Source organism: Meriones unguiculatus, chromosome 5 (genome assembly GCF_030254825.1).
Source record: "Meriones unguiculatus strain TT.TT164.6M chromosome 5, Bangor_MerUng_6.1, whole genome shotgun sequence".
Lineage (NCBI taxonomy): Eukaryota > Metazoa > Chordata > Mammalia > Rodentia > Muridae > Meriones > Meriones unguiculatus.
In genome coordinates this window covers 13,504,788-13,519,360 of record NC_083353.1, presented here as the reverse complement: position 1 = coordinate 13,519,360, position 14,573 = coordinate 13,504,788, and positions in this window count along the sequence as shown.

Sequence of the window (14,573 nt, the reverse complement as noted above, 5' to 3'; positions counted from 1 at the left end):
GCAGAGGTCCCAGGAACAGAAGAGGACACCTGACGTTGGGAAACTGAGGCACCACAGTCTGCAGGAGGCAGAGGAGGGTGGAAGTTTCTGGTTTAGCAGATGGAATGAGTGAAGATCTGAAGCCAGTTCACCCGGGGCGCCCGCTAAAGCCTGATTTACTCATCTATGAACTGAGGAACCCAGAGAAGATGCGTGCTTGTCCCAGCCTGGCTCTGAGGACTGAAAGCAGACACAGCGGAGGCAGATTCAACAGTAGCTGTGCTAACGGTCTCGCGGAGGCAGCTTCTTGATAAGTTTCGAAGCTCAGCTCTGCCATTTCTTGGGTGACCTTGGCATGGGCAGGCAAGCCTCTGCACCCCCCTCTCCCGGTGGCCAGGGAGGGGTCATTGAGCACAGCCTGACGTCAGTGGTCTTAAGGGGCAGAGCCCGCTCTCCAGACCCCCTCCTCCATCCACTGGAGATCCTGCTAGAAGGAAGCCAGGAAGGCCTGCACAGGTGCTGTCCCCTCTCCCCGAGCTGGCACAGTGTTTGTCTTCTCACTGAGCCTCCCCCGGCCCACTTCCGCCTTAAGGCAGCCGTCATCAGAAGGATTAGGTGAAGCTTGCCTACAGCATTTGACCGATGCCCAGAGTCTCGTGAAGCTGGCCCAGGACACACTGCTGTAGTGACCCTGGATCTCAGGGTCCAGCCGGGGTTGGGCAGAGTCGTAGACCGGGTTGCTCATGGCAGTTAGCGTCAGAAGTGTCCATGTCGTTGTGTCATTCCTAAAGAGGCGGTCAGTGTGTGGGGAAAGCTCATCCTTGAACACCTCGGGCTCCGCAGAAGCTGAATTCCAGCCCTCCTCTGCCGTCCCCCAAGAGAAGGGAAAGACCGCTGCATTCGGATGGAAGGAAAGGGAACAGAGACAGGAGTGACAGATAGGCAGTGTAGACCTAACAGGGCCTGCACCCCGCCCCCCACCCCATCTTCACCCGGCCACCTCTCCCTCTGGTCAGCTGAGATTCTGGACTTGGTAGTCATGGGGTGAAAGGGTGTTCAGAGGGACAGAAGAGAAAGTTGAGTTCCCTGATGATGGGAAGCGTGCCTGTGACTGCCATTCTCTGTAGATTTCAGGCCGGGGGCCAGCTGAATGCAAACCTGCGCCCTCCCAGTGCTCCAAGCACTCCGGATTCCCATCAGCTTCCTTGAGAAGCTGGACAGAAACCAACTGGACAGTGCCCCCTGGTGGTATAAAACTTAGGCAAGCCACACTACGCGACTCAAGGAACTTAGCACTAAGAATCTGGTGAATCCAGGGAGGTGCTAGGATGAAGAGGCTCTCAGTTCTCCCAGTAGCTCCATCCTTGCTTTGTGTGAAATGACACAGATACCCTCCAGGAAAATCTACACCCTTAGTAAAACCCTCCACCAAGACACCTTCTGAGGTTACACTGGAAGGCCAGCGGTGCCTCTGGAAGATTCCCTGTCCTTTGAGTGGCTGTCCCATGGCATAGGAGTAACTGGAAAAGGAAGGGAAGGCAAATGCTTAGAACTGAAGTCACGGGAGAGACATGCCAGGCAGCTGAGGTCTGTTAATCACCACGACAAAGGGAGCAAGCACGTGGGTTTGTATCCCTCATCTTTATGATGGCACAGAAAGGCAAACCCACTTACCCACAAGAAAACCACAGCTTCTGGTGGGAGAGAGTAGCCAGCAGAAGGGGACTGAGACCAACAGACCCTGAAACTCGAGCTCTGCACTGTTGTGATCCCCTCTGCCTCCTGAGAGCCCAGTGAGTAGCACCTGGGGGTGAGGGATTGGACCATCAGTGGGACTGGTTTTTGGACAGATAGCTATCTCTCCGTTGTGCTTCTAGCCTGAGTAGAAGTTGGAGCCACAAGCCTCCCGTAGCTCAGCCTGCTGTCCGCCTGGTTCCTTCCAGACCATGTCCAGAGCCCTACCTCGGACCTGAATCATGGTAGCTGTCCATTAGTGTTTTCTCTTTGCTGCCCAGCACAACCTGCCCATGGGGCCTTGGTGCACAAGTACAGCCTGTGCCGACCGGACAGCTCTTGAGGGTGGAGCCCTGTGATTTCTGTCTTCTCCAGATGAAAAGGGACCTTAGATACTAGCTGCATGAGGCTCCACATTCCTGAACACTGAGTCTATTTCTGGCTGCTGAGATTGCTCCAGCGTGCCTGTGCCCCGTTAGAGAAATCGGGGAAGAGTGAGAATTAAACAGCCAGGTGCAGGCAGCTCTCAGTGCGAACAGCGCCCTTTGTAGTTGTGCTCACAACAGCCCCGCATAGGACCAGCTGGGGCGTGAAAGGAAGAGCAGGATTACCCTGGGTCTATGAAAGCCCCACTCTGCCATCTAGCCAGGGAGCCAGCACTGCCACCATTAACCAACAGGACGCTGGATCCAGTGATGAGACATCTGTTTTTCTACCTTCCTGCGCCCCCGTGGCCATCCCAGCTACGGAAAACCAAGTTTTGGGGCTCTGCAGTAAGGGAGGAAGGAGTCGCTCTGAGACCTTGTGGTCCTCGCTTTGTGGAGAGTCTCTGGAAAAGGGCGGTGTCCGTGAGGTGGAGTGGAGGGCTCACTCCTGACTCTCCAGTCAAGGGGAGAAGGACAAAAGTCAAGAGGAACGAGGTCAGTGGTAGAGTACCTACTCAGCACACACAAGGCTCTGGGTTTGATCCTGGCATGAAAGGAGGCAGGGAGGAGGGAAAGGCTGTTAAAGCGTGAGATGCCTTCTGTCCTCTCTCTGCTCAGAGCATCCCAGTAATTTCGCTTTGCTCAGGTGTGTTAAAGGCTCCCATGGCTTCCCTCCCTCTGAGCGTTCCTGGACACAGCAGTGAGTCTGGGCTGCCCTGCCATTCCTTTGGCTAGTGGAGCCTTGGAAGTGGCAGTGTGCTTTGCAGGGATCGGCTGTGTCAGCTCCCTGCCAGGCGGAGCCCTTAGGCGCCAAGGTAGAGGCCCCTGTGATTCTCCTGAGGATGAGGGTGGAACACCTTAGGACCTCTAAGAGCTTCTCTTGATGTGGTAAGTTAAGCAGGAGAGAATGGTTCAAATCAGAAGCTGGTCATACCATGGGCAGATTCAGCAGGGCGCCATGACAGCTGTCTGGAGCCCACATACCAAGCGCAGACAGTTCCCATCCATTCCCTCTAAGCATCCATAGTGTTGGGCTGTTGTTCCCCAGGCTAGGCATACAGCAGTGGACAGAGAAAAACCCTGACATGAATAGAACTACCATTCTAGTGCAAAGAGATACAGTGTCCTGGAGGAAGACCTTATGCAAAATGACAGGTGCTTCAGGAAGCGTTTAGGAAGTAGAGTGTGGTGGGACAGCTTTGGGGCATTTGAACCAGGAAGGAGGTAGGATTGCCAGAGGATCCATACCTCCGCCTGCTGCTCCTCTTTCTTCGTGCTTACACTGTTCTGTCCCATGATTGTGGAGGTCGCCTCTCTCTGTCCATTTGCAACTGGAACCCTTTTCAAGTTTTATCCTCCTCCAGTGTATGCTCTTCTTGTACACCAGCTTCATGGCTTTTGCTTGTCATTCATCAGGAAGAACAGATAGGGCCACTGTCTGTGGTAAGCAAAGCCCCACAAGGCAGGTGGCATGGTGCGGCTCTAACAGTCGAGTTTTGCTAAGAAATGATGAGGTGACTTCAGCCGCAGGGATCTCTGCCCAAGGCTGACCCAGTGACTTTTGCAGATGAAGAGAGAGCAACCAAGTCTCCAGGCACCCAGTTTCCCTTGGCATGGCACCCATCGTCCCCTGACCTCGCTGTTAAATCACAGGACTCATTCTGCATTCCTCTTTCTAGGGTCAAGACCAGGGAACCCCGAGGGGTACAGGCAGGAAAGCCCTCTGCTCTTGCTGTGTTTGCCTATGGGGCTCTGCTCCAGCCAGTCATTCATGTGGCCAACAGGAATACTGAGCATCGGTGTTTGTGCGAAAGGGGGGCTGCAGAGGCGAATGCTCGGCGGTGAAGACACTGGCTATTCTTCAGAGGACCCAGCCTCAGTCCTAGCACCCACATCCTACTGTTCAGCACTGTCTATGATCAGTTTCTGGGGACTCCAGGCCTCTTCTGACCCCCTTGGGTACTTGCAAACCATATGATGCACAAACACACAGGCACGCACACATACAGGTAAGAGAATAAGTATTTTTAAAAGACAGAAGAAGAAGAGCGTGTACTGTAATGTGGGGCTGGGGTGAGCTCAGCCAGAACAGCCCTTGCCCGGCATGTAGGAAGCCCTGAGTTCCAGCCATCACTGTATAGGCTAGGCATGGTGGTACACACCTGCAGCCCCAGCACTCATGCTGGAGGAAGGAGCAGCAAAAGCACAAAGTTGTCCTCAGCTACATGGGGAGTTTGAAGCCAGAGAGCCATACTTTAGACCCTGTTTCAAAAAAAAGACTGGAAAGATGGCTCAGCCACTAAGAGCACATGCCGATCTTGCAGAGGACCTGAGTTCGGGTCTCAGCACCACCACTGTCACAGCCTTGGCTGAGAGGTTAAGCGCACTTGCTACTCTTGAAGAGGTCCTGGCTCCTGGTACCTACGCGGTGACTCACAGCCATCTGTAGCTCCAGTTCCAACACCCTCTCTTCACAGCGTGGGCACCAGGCGCAGACACATACTGCACAAGCATACGCATTTGGGGGGGGAGGGGAACGCTCATACAGATACAGTAAATAAACCTAAAACATAATTTTTTAGGTAAAGTCTTTAAGAAAAAAAAAAAGTCTCATTCAGATCCAGGAGTTTGGGACGCTCAAGCCTGAGGGGCTCTGGGTTAAACACTGAGAAGCATCCTCTGTCCCCTGTCCTGGCCTCCTGCAAGGCTCAGCTCTTCATCTGTAAGAGGAGAAGCAGCAGAAGGATACAGAACCACAGTCCTCAAACTGCCCGGAGACCTAGCAAATTAGGATTTGTGCTAAACCTCCTGCAGCTACAGAGCACAACACTGAGAAAACCAAGGCCTTCACTCTGAGACAGGGAAGCGCAGGGCCCTTGGAAATGAAGCAGATCAGGAGAGAGACGGGGAGCCAGCAAGTGACTTCTCAGGGCTGTGAGAATCAGGACCTGGTAACAAGGCTAGGCTTCAGCCACTCTGCTCCCGGGATTGGTGACCGGTCGCCATAGCTGTGCTCCAGGACTAGATGGGAAACGATAGTGCCTTTTTCATCTTCTTTCCTAAGGAAAACAGCTTCCAGTTCCCGGTGGAATGCATTCCTTCATTGTGAAGTCTTCCCTAACCCATCTCCCCCAGTCCCTCAGAAAGAAGGGAGGAGGGGTGCTTGGCTGCTTCTCCAGTGAGGCTTCTAAAAACGTCTCCGCTCATGGCGGCAGTCGGAGAACATGAGGGGGCAGAAGAGAGCTGACGTAATCTACATGTATTAGCAGTGAGGAAAATTAAGAAGGCATACCAGCGCAAGCCCACTCCGTAGACCGGGAAGCGCCGGGGACAGCTGGAGATCTAGTGGTCTCCATCCTGGCCGAGTCTTCAGAATGCCTAATCAATTGCAATCCTAGATCGCCACAGCTGGAGTGAGGCTCCACCATGGCCCTAGTCTAATGTCCCAAGGACAAATGCTTTTTATCACGCGTGCCAAATCTAATTGATTGGTAGGGGTGGCCTGAAGCTCTGTGTTGAAAAAGATTCTGTGGTATCTGGGCTGTAATTGATTAGCAAACGTCTGACATGGGGGAAAGCCGAGGACTGTCAGGGTTCACACGGTGTGCTTGCTGTAGTCTGACCCTCCAACTTTATTGATGGGGAGACTGAGTCCCAAAACCCATCGTTTATAGCCCTGCCCCCCCATCCTCCCAGGAAGGAGGAAGGTAGCTGCTCTGGGTTAGGGGCGCCCAGTCCTGATCTCAAGACCTCAGGTCCAAGGGCTGTCGCCAAGAAGTAAAGACACCGCTGGCTGGGGTTAGCTGGGCTAATGGCCCGTTTCCTGAAAACAATCAGTAGCTGTGGTTATCGCCTTGAACTGGTCGGTTGGCTCAGCCAGTGCAGGTGATGTGGCCATCTTCACAGTCGATCTAAGACTGTCCCTTTGGTCAGGACAAGGCTGTGGGGGAGAGGTATTTGGCACAGGACAATAAAAACCCCAGTTAGTGCAGTTGCCCAAATGGGATGAATCTCTGTCTAGGCCTTAAGGTTGAGCTGGCCTATCTGCTCTACCCACGAGCCCACCTCTTTCCTGCCATCTCCTCATGCCCTGCCAGCCCTGCTCATTTCCTTCGCTCTCAGGCCTGACCTTGCTTCTCTTGGCCGAGGCCTTCTGTGGTAAGCTGGGGACTTCAGGCAAGCCTTTCTGGCCCTGCCACACCTGTTGATCAGTTCCACTCCCTGAAGTCTGCCCCAGCACAAACGCCAACCTGGCGACTTCCCGTTTGTGAAACCGGAAGCTGAGGCCCGAGAAGGACAGAGCTCACCCGATGTCACACAGGAATGACCGATGCGGGGTGCCTGACCCTCCCTTGCAGGGGTTGCCCTGTAGAATTCACTCCAGTTTATTTACTCCTCAGAACAGCGCAAATAACTTCTGAGGAATTCCAGGGAAGTCCTCCTGAGCAAAGGTCTTAGTGGCCAAGAACTTGGCACATGAAGGGTGCCTATTGAGGACGCAAGCCGGGGAGGGTGTTGGAAGGCAGCCAGGCTACAGGAAAGCCTGTCCGGAGGCCAGTTCTCACCTCCTGGGACCATCTCATCTCTAGACACTTGTCCACTGAGCTCTAGGATGTGCAGCCGCAGCTACCTCCTTGGGTCCTCAACATCCCTCGTTCTGAACTAAACAGTCCTCTTTGCGGAGTGCTAGAGGAGAAAGTGGCTCCTGTCTAAGAAATGTGCTGATGTAGAAAGAGGCCGTGAGTCGTGGGAAGAGAGCTCAGGCTAAGGAGAGCCAGCCCTGAGCTGAGCTCTGATTCATCACTCCAAGCTAGCCGATCAGTCCAGTTTCCAGACCTCCCTGGGCCTCAGTTTCCTCATTTGCCAAGTAAGGACGGGAAGATTGTTGACCCTCCTGAGGTTGTGGTAAGAACTGAGGAGGTCAGGGCAGGAGATGCATCTGTCGGTAGCTAGCATACACTATGGCTTATACTATAAACGCCACGAGTGGTGGGCATTCCTGCAGTCCCAGCACTGGGGAGGCGGAGGCAGGAAGATTCAAAGCTTAAAGCCATCCTCAGCTACCTAGGAAGCTTGAGGCTAGCCTGGGTACCTGCTGTCCCAGAAGGGACAAAAAGGATAAGGAGGTTATTGATGGGAAAGGCTTGGCACGTGGTGACAGGCAATCGAACATAGGTTCTTTCCTTTTAGTGCAGTGTCTCAGGGCTTTACCTTCCACACCTCCTCCGGGAAGCCTCCCTGGACACCTGAGTCCATCCTCTGTTCTAGGGGCTACTTCCAAGGAAATTTGTCTCTGCTCTGTACTAGGAGCCTTCTTTCTCAGTCACAGGGTTCCCCACTCCCTCCCGACAGTGCCCCCCCACCTTTGAGCAAAGGGCTCTGTGGGTACTGAACAAAGTGGCAACCAGGATCTCGCCCCTCGTCCCGCTCCACCCACTTTACCCACTCCCTTCTGGCTTTCCACCCCCTTGTCTACTTTGTTCCTAATGCTTCTGTCTCCACGTCTCTGGGGCTCTGTTTGCATGAGGGGGGAAAGTCTTCTCGCACACACAGCCCAGAGAGCATCCAGTTGCTCCCGGGCGGCCTGCCAGCTTGAGTGACCTGCAGCTTCCTCCCCAAATCACATTCCACTGGCACGGATCTTGCCCCGCCTGACGCCAGCCTCCGAACTCGCCCCCAGAGCAAACATTTCCAGTTGGCAGCCTGGCCTTGTTTTTCTGAGGCCCTAATTCAGTCTCCCTTGTAGAAAACAGAAAACAAAATGCGTGGGACCAAAAACTGCAACAAAATAAACTCTAAGAAGAGGGGGCTGAAGGGTGAGGGCTTGGCTCCAAGGCACATGGAAAAACATAAGCTTCAGGGGGTGCAAGGAGTTTTAAGAAGCAAACTCACAGGCTGCCCAACACCCCGCCTCTGCCTCTTGCACTGGCTTGGCGGCTGAGACCAATTCATTCAGGCTGCTGCTGCTTAAGACGACTCTGTTCTCATTCATAGCCAAGCTGGGAGGACAGGGGAGAAAGATGAGGAAAGACTGGAGACTGTGAGGAGAGGGTGGTCGGCTTCAGTACTGGTGTTTGTTCCAAAGGGGAAATTACAGGAAGAAAAATAAACACAGCCAGGCACATTGGAAGGCCAAGGCATGCAGTATCGGGGAGCTGGAGGGACAGGGTGTGTGTGCATGTGCTAGCGTGTGGACATGCCTGTGGGCGCCGCTGGGTTTGCTTCTCAAAATAAGGGCAGCTCAGTGGAAAGATGTCATAAGCCAGGCTTGGGCGGCCAGGGGATGGGCCAGCCAGGGAGGGCCGAGGCTGGCGCCCGGGCCTGCTCATGAGGTCAGGCAGAGGCCAGGTGTCGGAGCAAGGGAGTGCCGCCACGGCCTGTTATCCAGGGGCCAAGGCATGTGGGGACAGGAGTCTGAAGGTCAGTTTGCATGGGGGTCCTTCCTCAGGGAAGAGGTGGGCTCACAGCGTCGCTGATGGACTTGATCTGGGGACAGGGTGTTTTTCTGGGTCCTTAGGGTATACCCTGGAGCTGAGAGACCCCATGTAGGATGAGGAAGTGGGAGGCGAGGAGACAGAAGAGGACCAAGGACAGAGAGGCAGTCAGCAGCCCACAGACTGAGGACAGACAAACACAGATACCTTCAACAAAAAGATGAGAAGAACAACCGAAATTATGTCAGGAACCAAGGTGCTCACTGAGGGCAGCACAGACACTCAGGCAGAGGTTGCCTCCTCTCCACCCAAGCCAGCAAGCTTGTCAAACATTCGAGGTCAGAAATAGTCACAGGAGAAGCTGAAGAACTGTGAGGGAGGGCTGAGAGAAGACCCAGGCAGCCTCGCCTTCTGCTTTGCACCAGCTGCCCACACAGGGCAGACCCTGGCACCCGATGAGAAACCAGCAAGGTGAATGAGGTCTCAGGGTAAGGGGCTTGGCGGGTTTGAAGTGGCTGTCGGGACTAAGCAGGGACAGCTAGGGTTGCTGGAGCAGAAATCTGCTCACCTAAAATGAGAGAAAAGCCAGTGTCCCCCAGAGGGGTGCCATGACAGGACCACCAGAGACATGTCATCAAATCTGCCTTCCTGCCACTCATTCGGCCTGTGGGATCGGACCTCATCCCACTGGCTTCTGAGGAGCTGAACCAGATGGCCAGCCTGGAAGTTTCTTTTTGTCCAAGGTAAGGATTGACAAGTTGTTTGGCCCATGGCCCTTCTCCAGTTGTTCTCCAGACCTTAGGAACCTGAACTTGACACTTACCTTCTCATAATCTTCAAGCAAAGTAGTTAGTGAACTTGTCCAAAGGATATTTTTACCCAAATTCAAGACATTTCTTATACTAAAAAATTTAAAAAAAAAATGGAATCTCTATGGGCCCAGAGAAACCAGGGGGAGGTTTGGGGAGCACCCTGGAACATTGCTCAACTAGCTCTCAAGTTCACTGTATTGTTGGGAGCCCCTAAGGACTGTTTTTGTAAAATTTGCTTCTAGTCACTTTGTCAGGTCTCAGAGTGACATGTCTCTCTAAGCATCCTCCAAACGTCCCTTTAAAAATGTGTTCTATACGTGTGTGCACGTGTGCGTGAGCACGCAGATGCTGGGGTCCATGCTGGCCTCTCCCTCAGTTTCCCTCCACCCTGTTTTATTTTTTCTGAGACATCCATCTCTTGCTGAAATGGGAGCTCACGGATTCAGCTGGCTGAGTGGCCACAATCCCAGGGATCTGCCTGTGTCTGCTCCCCAGTGAGCCGGCCTAACTGTTTCTTTCTTATTATTAGGTCCCCTCCCCCTCGTGGTTTCTGAGGATTTGAATTCAGGTCTTCAAGTGCAGCAACCACTTTACCAAATGAGCCATCCCCTCAGCTCCCAAATACCTCTGTGCTAGCATGTTGAACTCAAGGGGTCTCAAGATGCAAATGGTTCCACCTGTTCAGTGGGACCTCCTCCTGGTTGGCACCTGAGTCCTCTGTCATGGATGTGGCGATGTGTGGTATCTTTCTTGCTCTCTAATACACGGAGCGGTGGGCTTATCTTATCACTGATCCGGAAATGGGCAATTCACCAGGAAGCTCTATTCCTTCCCATGGGAGAGGATACTTAGAGTCCACAATTCTGTGTTCTCTGTGTGTTTTCTCTCCTTGGTTTTCTCCAGGAAGAACTGAGTTTAGGGCGGGACCATCCAAGGATATGACATTGTGCAGCTACATATGACTCGCCCAGATCTGAGGCTATCTCAGTCCTGACAGACAGCTTTGCCTGGCTGGAGCCCTCCCCTCCCTTCTCCCATCCCCAGACACTAACTTCAGCCTCAGGGCTGGCTAGCATGTACCACCTCTTGGATAAGCAGTGTAATGGGAGGGGCTCAGTCACTAAAATCACACCTCCCAGGAGCTGAGCTTCCACGTCAAAGTCCTTCCAGCAGCAGTAGGAGAGGAATTTTTAATATTACGTTTGTTATTTGAAAAACTTATTATTATTTTATGTCTATGAATGTTCTGCCTGTGTGTGTGTACACCGTGTGCATGCCTGGTACCCACCAGGAGAGGGCTTTAGACGCCCTAGAGTTACAGAAAGCTAGGAGCTGCCATGTGGGTGCTGGGAATCGAACCCAGGTCCTCTGCAAACAAATGCTCTTACACTGAACCGTTGCTTCAGCCCTATAGTACATTTGTTTGATGGGGGGGGGTCCCCACTTGCACCATAGGACAACGTGCTGGAGTTAGTTCTCTGCTGCCACCTGGGCATCAGACTCAGGTCATCAGGCTTGGCAGGGAGGACTCTTACCTACTGAGCCACCTCACTGGCCCAAGGTATTTTAAATGAAGTATGCCAGGCAGACTTCCAAGCTCACAGCTGGCAAACAGAAAGCACCAGGAAATGGTACAAAGCCATGCTATTGCCTGACGGGAGGCTTTGTGCCCGTGGGGTTTCTGGCAGTGGCCCTCAAATCCTGCCTTTGTTATAAAACAGAGTCAGGGCAATGTGTAGCAACAAGGCCTGCCACTCCTGCTGTGGGTGTGAGTTCCCCAGACCCCCTACAGTCTCTCCCGGCTGACTTCCTCCCTTCCCCCTCCCTCCTCTCCCACCTCTAGCTTTCTTTCTCTCTGCCTATTTTTGTGGTCAGCTCCATCCTCTTTTCCCCCTGAACTCCAGGGTAGTTTGATCTTCTCATTTGTATCTTCTTTTGGTTTTTGCTCCCACAGCACTTTTGCTTGTTTCACATTCTCCCGTGGACTAAGCTCTCTTCAGCCCTGCCTCTGACAGCCTCGTTCTTCAAGGCATCTTCATTTAGAAAGGAAGAGCCTGGGCTCTAGCTTCCCTCTTCGTGCAGCATGGATTATCGGGCGGCCGCCTGAGCTGTCTCTCTGTGCTAAATGTGGATCCCAAAGAGTTCTGATGAAGGACACAAGCTAGAGGGTGGTATTACACGGTACCAGACGGAGCACCTGCTCCAGGCTGTGGGCAGGATCTGGCTACCTGGAACAGGCTAGGGGAAACAGGCTGGTGGTCTAGCATGCCCGAGACCACTCCTCATCCCAGAGCAGCAGACATGGAAAGGATACAGGATGCATTTGGTTAAGTATTCGACCATGTTAACCTCCCATCTCTAAGATGCTAAACATCTGGCTGAAACAAGAGCAGTGTAACCGAACATCTGGATACTCACTCTGCACAGCGTGGAACAGCTGCACGCTTGGCAGCATCTGGGTGAGTAACTGATGGGGGTCTCTACTGTGTGCTTAACATCACATTCATGCTTTCCTTTGACTTGTAACTGAAAACCAGACTCGAACTGGTTTAAATTTGAAAAGGGAAGTGCTTAGCTTACTGGCCTGAGGAGCGCCAGGACTCAGTCGAGGTTGGCTCCGGTAGGCTCGTTAATCTAGCCACTGAGTGGAATCCCTGTGGATTCTGTTTCTTTGTTTCCTGCTGTACCTTTCTCCCCTCACCATCCCAGACAAGGTCCCCTGGGTGGTCCCATAGGGCCACCAGAAGTCTGTTCTTGTTCACGTCGGAAAAGTGGGATCATATTTATCCCAGAATTCCTAGCTAAAGCCTCAACATCTATTCTGATTGGACAGGATCAGATCACACATTCCCACAGATCGAGTCTCTGTTACATGAGGGTCATGGACGCTGGCTTACTTGTCTGCTCCACTTGAGAAGGCAGCATCTTCGGAATTTCCAGACTCGAGCTAGAGAGTGACAGGGAGAGGTGTCCCACTGGCACAGGCGTGGGACCGAGATGAGGTATGTGGAGAGCAAAGGGCACAACCAGAACACCACCACCCACTCGAGGCCATGAGCTGACTGCCTTCTCATTTTCAGGTTTTTAAATTTTTTTAGGTAGTTCGTGGGCATGCATGTGGCATGGTACATGTATAGAGGTCAGATGACAACTCACAAGTGTTGGTTGTCTTTCCACATGGTCATCTGGCTTGGTAGCAAGTGCTCTTAGCCACTAAGCCACATGCAGCCTGACCCTGGCCTCCTACGGTCCTGAGCGTGGTGTGCCTCCTTCTGCCCGGTGCCCCAGCCTTGCTGTTTGGGTCCCTCATGCCAGCCTGACTGCACAGCAGACTACACAAGACTTGCTGACTTGAACAAGGAACGTTTGTTGTGTGGAGGTTTGTGTAGACCAGGGATCGCAGAGTGCTTTCGTTGGGGGATCTGGCTTGGGTTTGTTGTGAGGTGCAGTCCAGATGTCAGTGGGGGTTTTAGTCATGTGAAGGCTTCGCCAGGCTGGAAGATCTCCTTCTAAAATGGCTGTTGGCAGAAGGTCCTGGGCCCCAAAGGGATACTGATACATATGCCTTATGGCATGGTAGCTGCCTCCTCCAGAGCAAATGATGCGAAAAGGAAAGGAATACGCAGTGCTGCCTTTCCTGCCTCTTAAAAGTCAGACCCCATCATTCTGCTACTGCCAATTAGAAATGAGTCACTAAATCCAGGTGTGATCTACCTTCTGAAAGGAATGGCAAAGAGTGTAGACCTCTTTAAAGGTGCCACATGAGGAAATTACAAAATGGGTGACTCACTAAAGGCATCCTGAGGACATGGTAATACATACATGTAATCCTAGCACTTGGGAAACAGAGATGGATTGAAAGTTCAAAGCCAGTTTGGGCTACACAGTGAGACCCTGCTTCAAAAAATGGGGAGAGGCTGGGACTGGGGCTGTAGCTCATTTAGTTGTAGAATGCTTAGCTTACTGGCCCAGCATATAAATGGTTCTGTGTTCAATCCCCAGCACTGCAAAAACAAATAAAACTCCCAAATACTTGAATTATGGCTTCTTTACTTCCCACCGTCTAAGGCCTAGAGAACACATTCTGATTCTTTTTTGAGATTTATTTTTATTTTAAGTGTATGGGTGCTTTTTCTGCATGTATAAAATATGTGCATGCCTAGTACTCAAGGAGGCTAGAAAAGGAGTTCAGATCGCTTGGACAAGAGTTATAAACAGTTGTGATCTACCACATGTGTGCTGGGAACTGAACCTGGGACCTCTGGAAGAGCTGTCAGCACTCTTAACCAGTGAGCCACATCTTTAGCTCCACAGTTTCATTTCATGTGCCAACTGTTTGACTGGTATCGCCTAAGAAAGAACTACGATTGATTACCAATGTCTGTCCTCAACCAAACCAACAGCCTTTGTTCCTTAGTTCTTTGAAAGCAGAGTGTGTCCTTGCTCACGACCCAGCCTTAATGTGCTCAGAGCAAGTGGGTCCTAGATGACTAAAGCACCCACCTGTGGGCAAGAGTAGACCCGTTCATTCTTACCTGTGGGGACTCAGGGATGAAAGTGTGTCCAGCCTAGCCAATGTGGGAGAGTCCAGGTGGAAACTTTCTGGGAAAGGAAAAATAAAAAGGAAAGATAAAATAAAACTGGTGAGAATACTTCCTTTGAAAGCAATTTGGGGCAGGCACGGCAGCACACACAGGTCAGAGTAGCATCCAAGGCAGAATCAGGATCCTTCCTGCCTAAAAACATAAAGAAAACTGACCTGGAGAGCTGGCTTAGTCAAGTACTTGCCATTCAAGCATGAAGAGACGAGTTCGGGCCCCTGAGATCTAAGCACAGCCGTGTGCCCCAGTCTTCTCAGGGCTGGAAGAGGCCAGCCACGAATTTCCCCAGGCTCTAGATGTGCTGGGAAACCCCATATCCAAAAATTAGGTGGAGAGACTGGAGAGCTGGCTCAGCGGTTAAAAGCACTGGGTGCTCTTCCAGAGGACCTGTGTTCAATTCCTGACATCCACATGGCAGCTCACAACCCTTTGTAACTCAGCTTCCAAGTTCTTTCAGGTAGTGGAGGCTTTTACTTTGGGGTCTGGTGTTAAGGGTAGCCTAACTCAGTCTTCCACTTCTGCTCCTTGTCCTTCCTCTTCCCCCTTCTCCTCCTGGTTCTCAGATTCCCTGCTTTGTCTGCTCTGCAG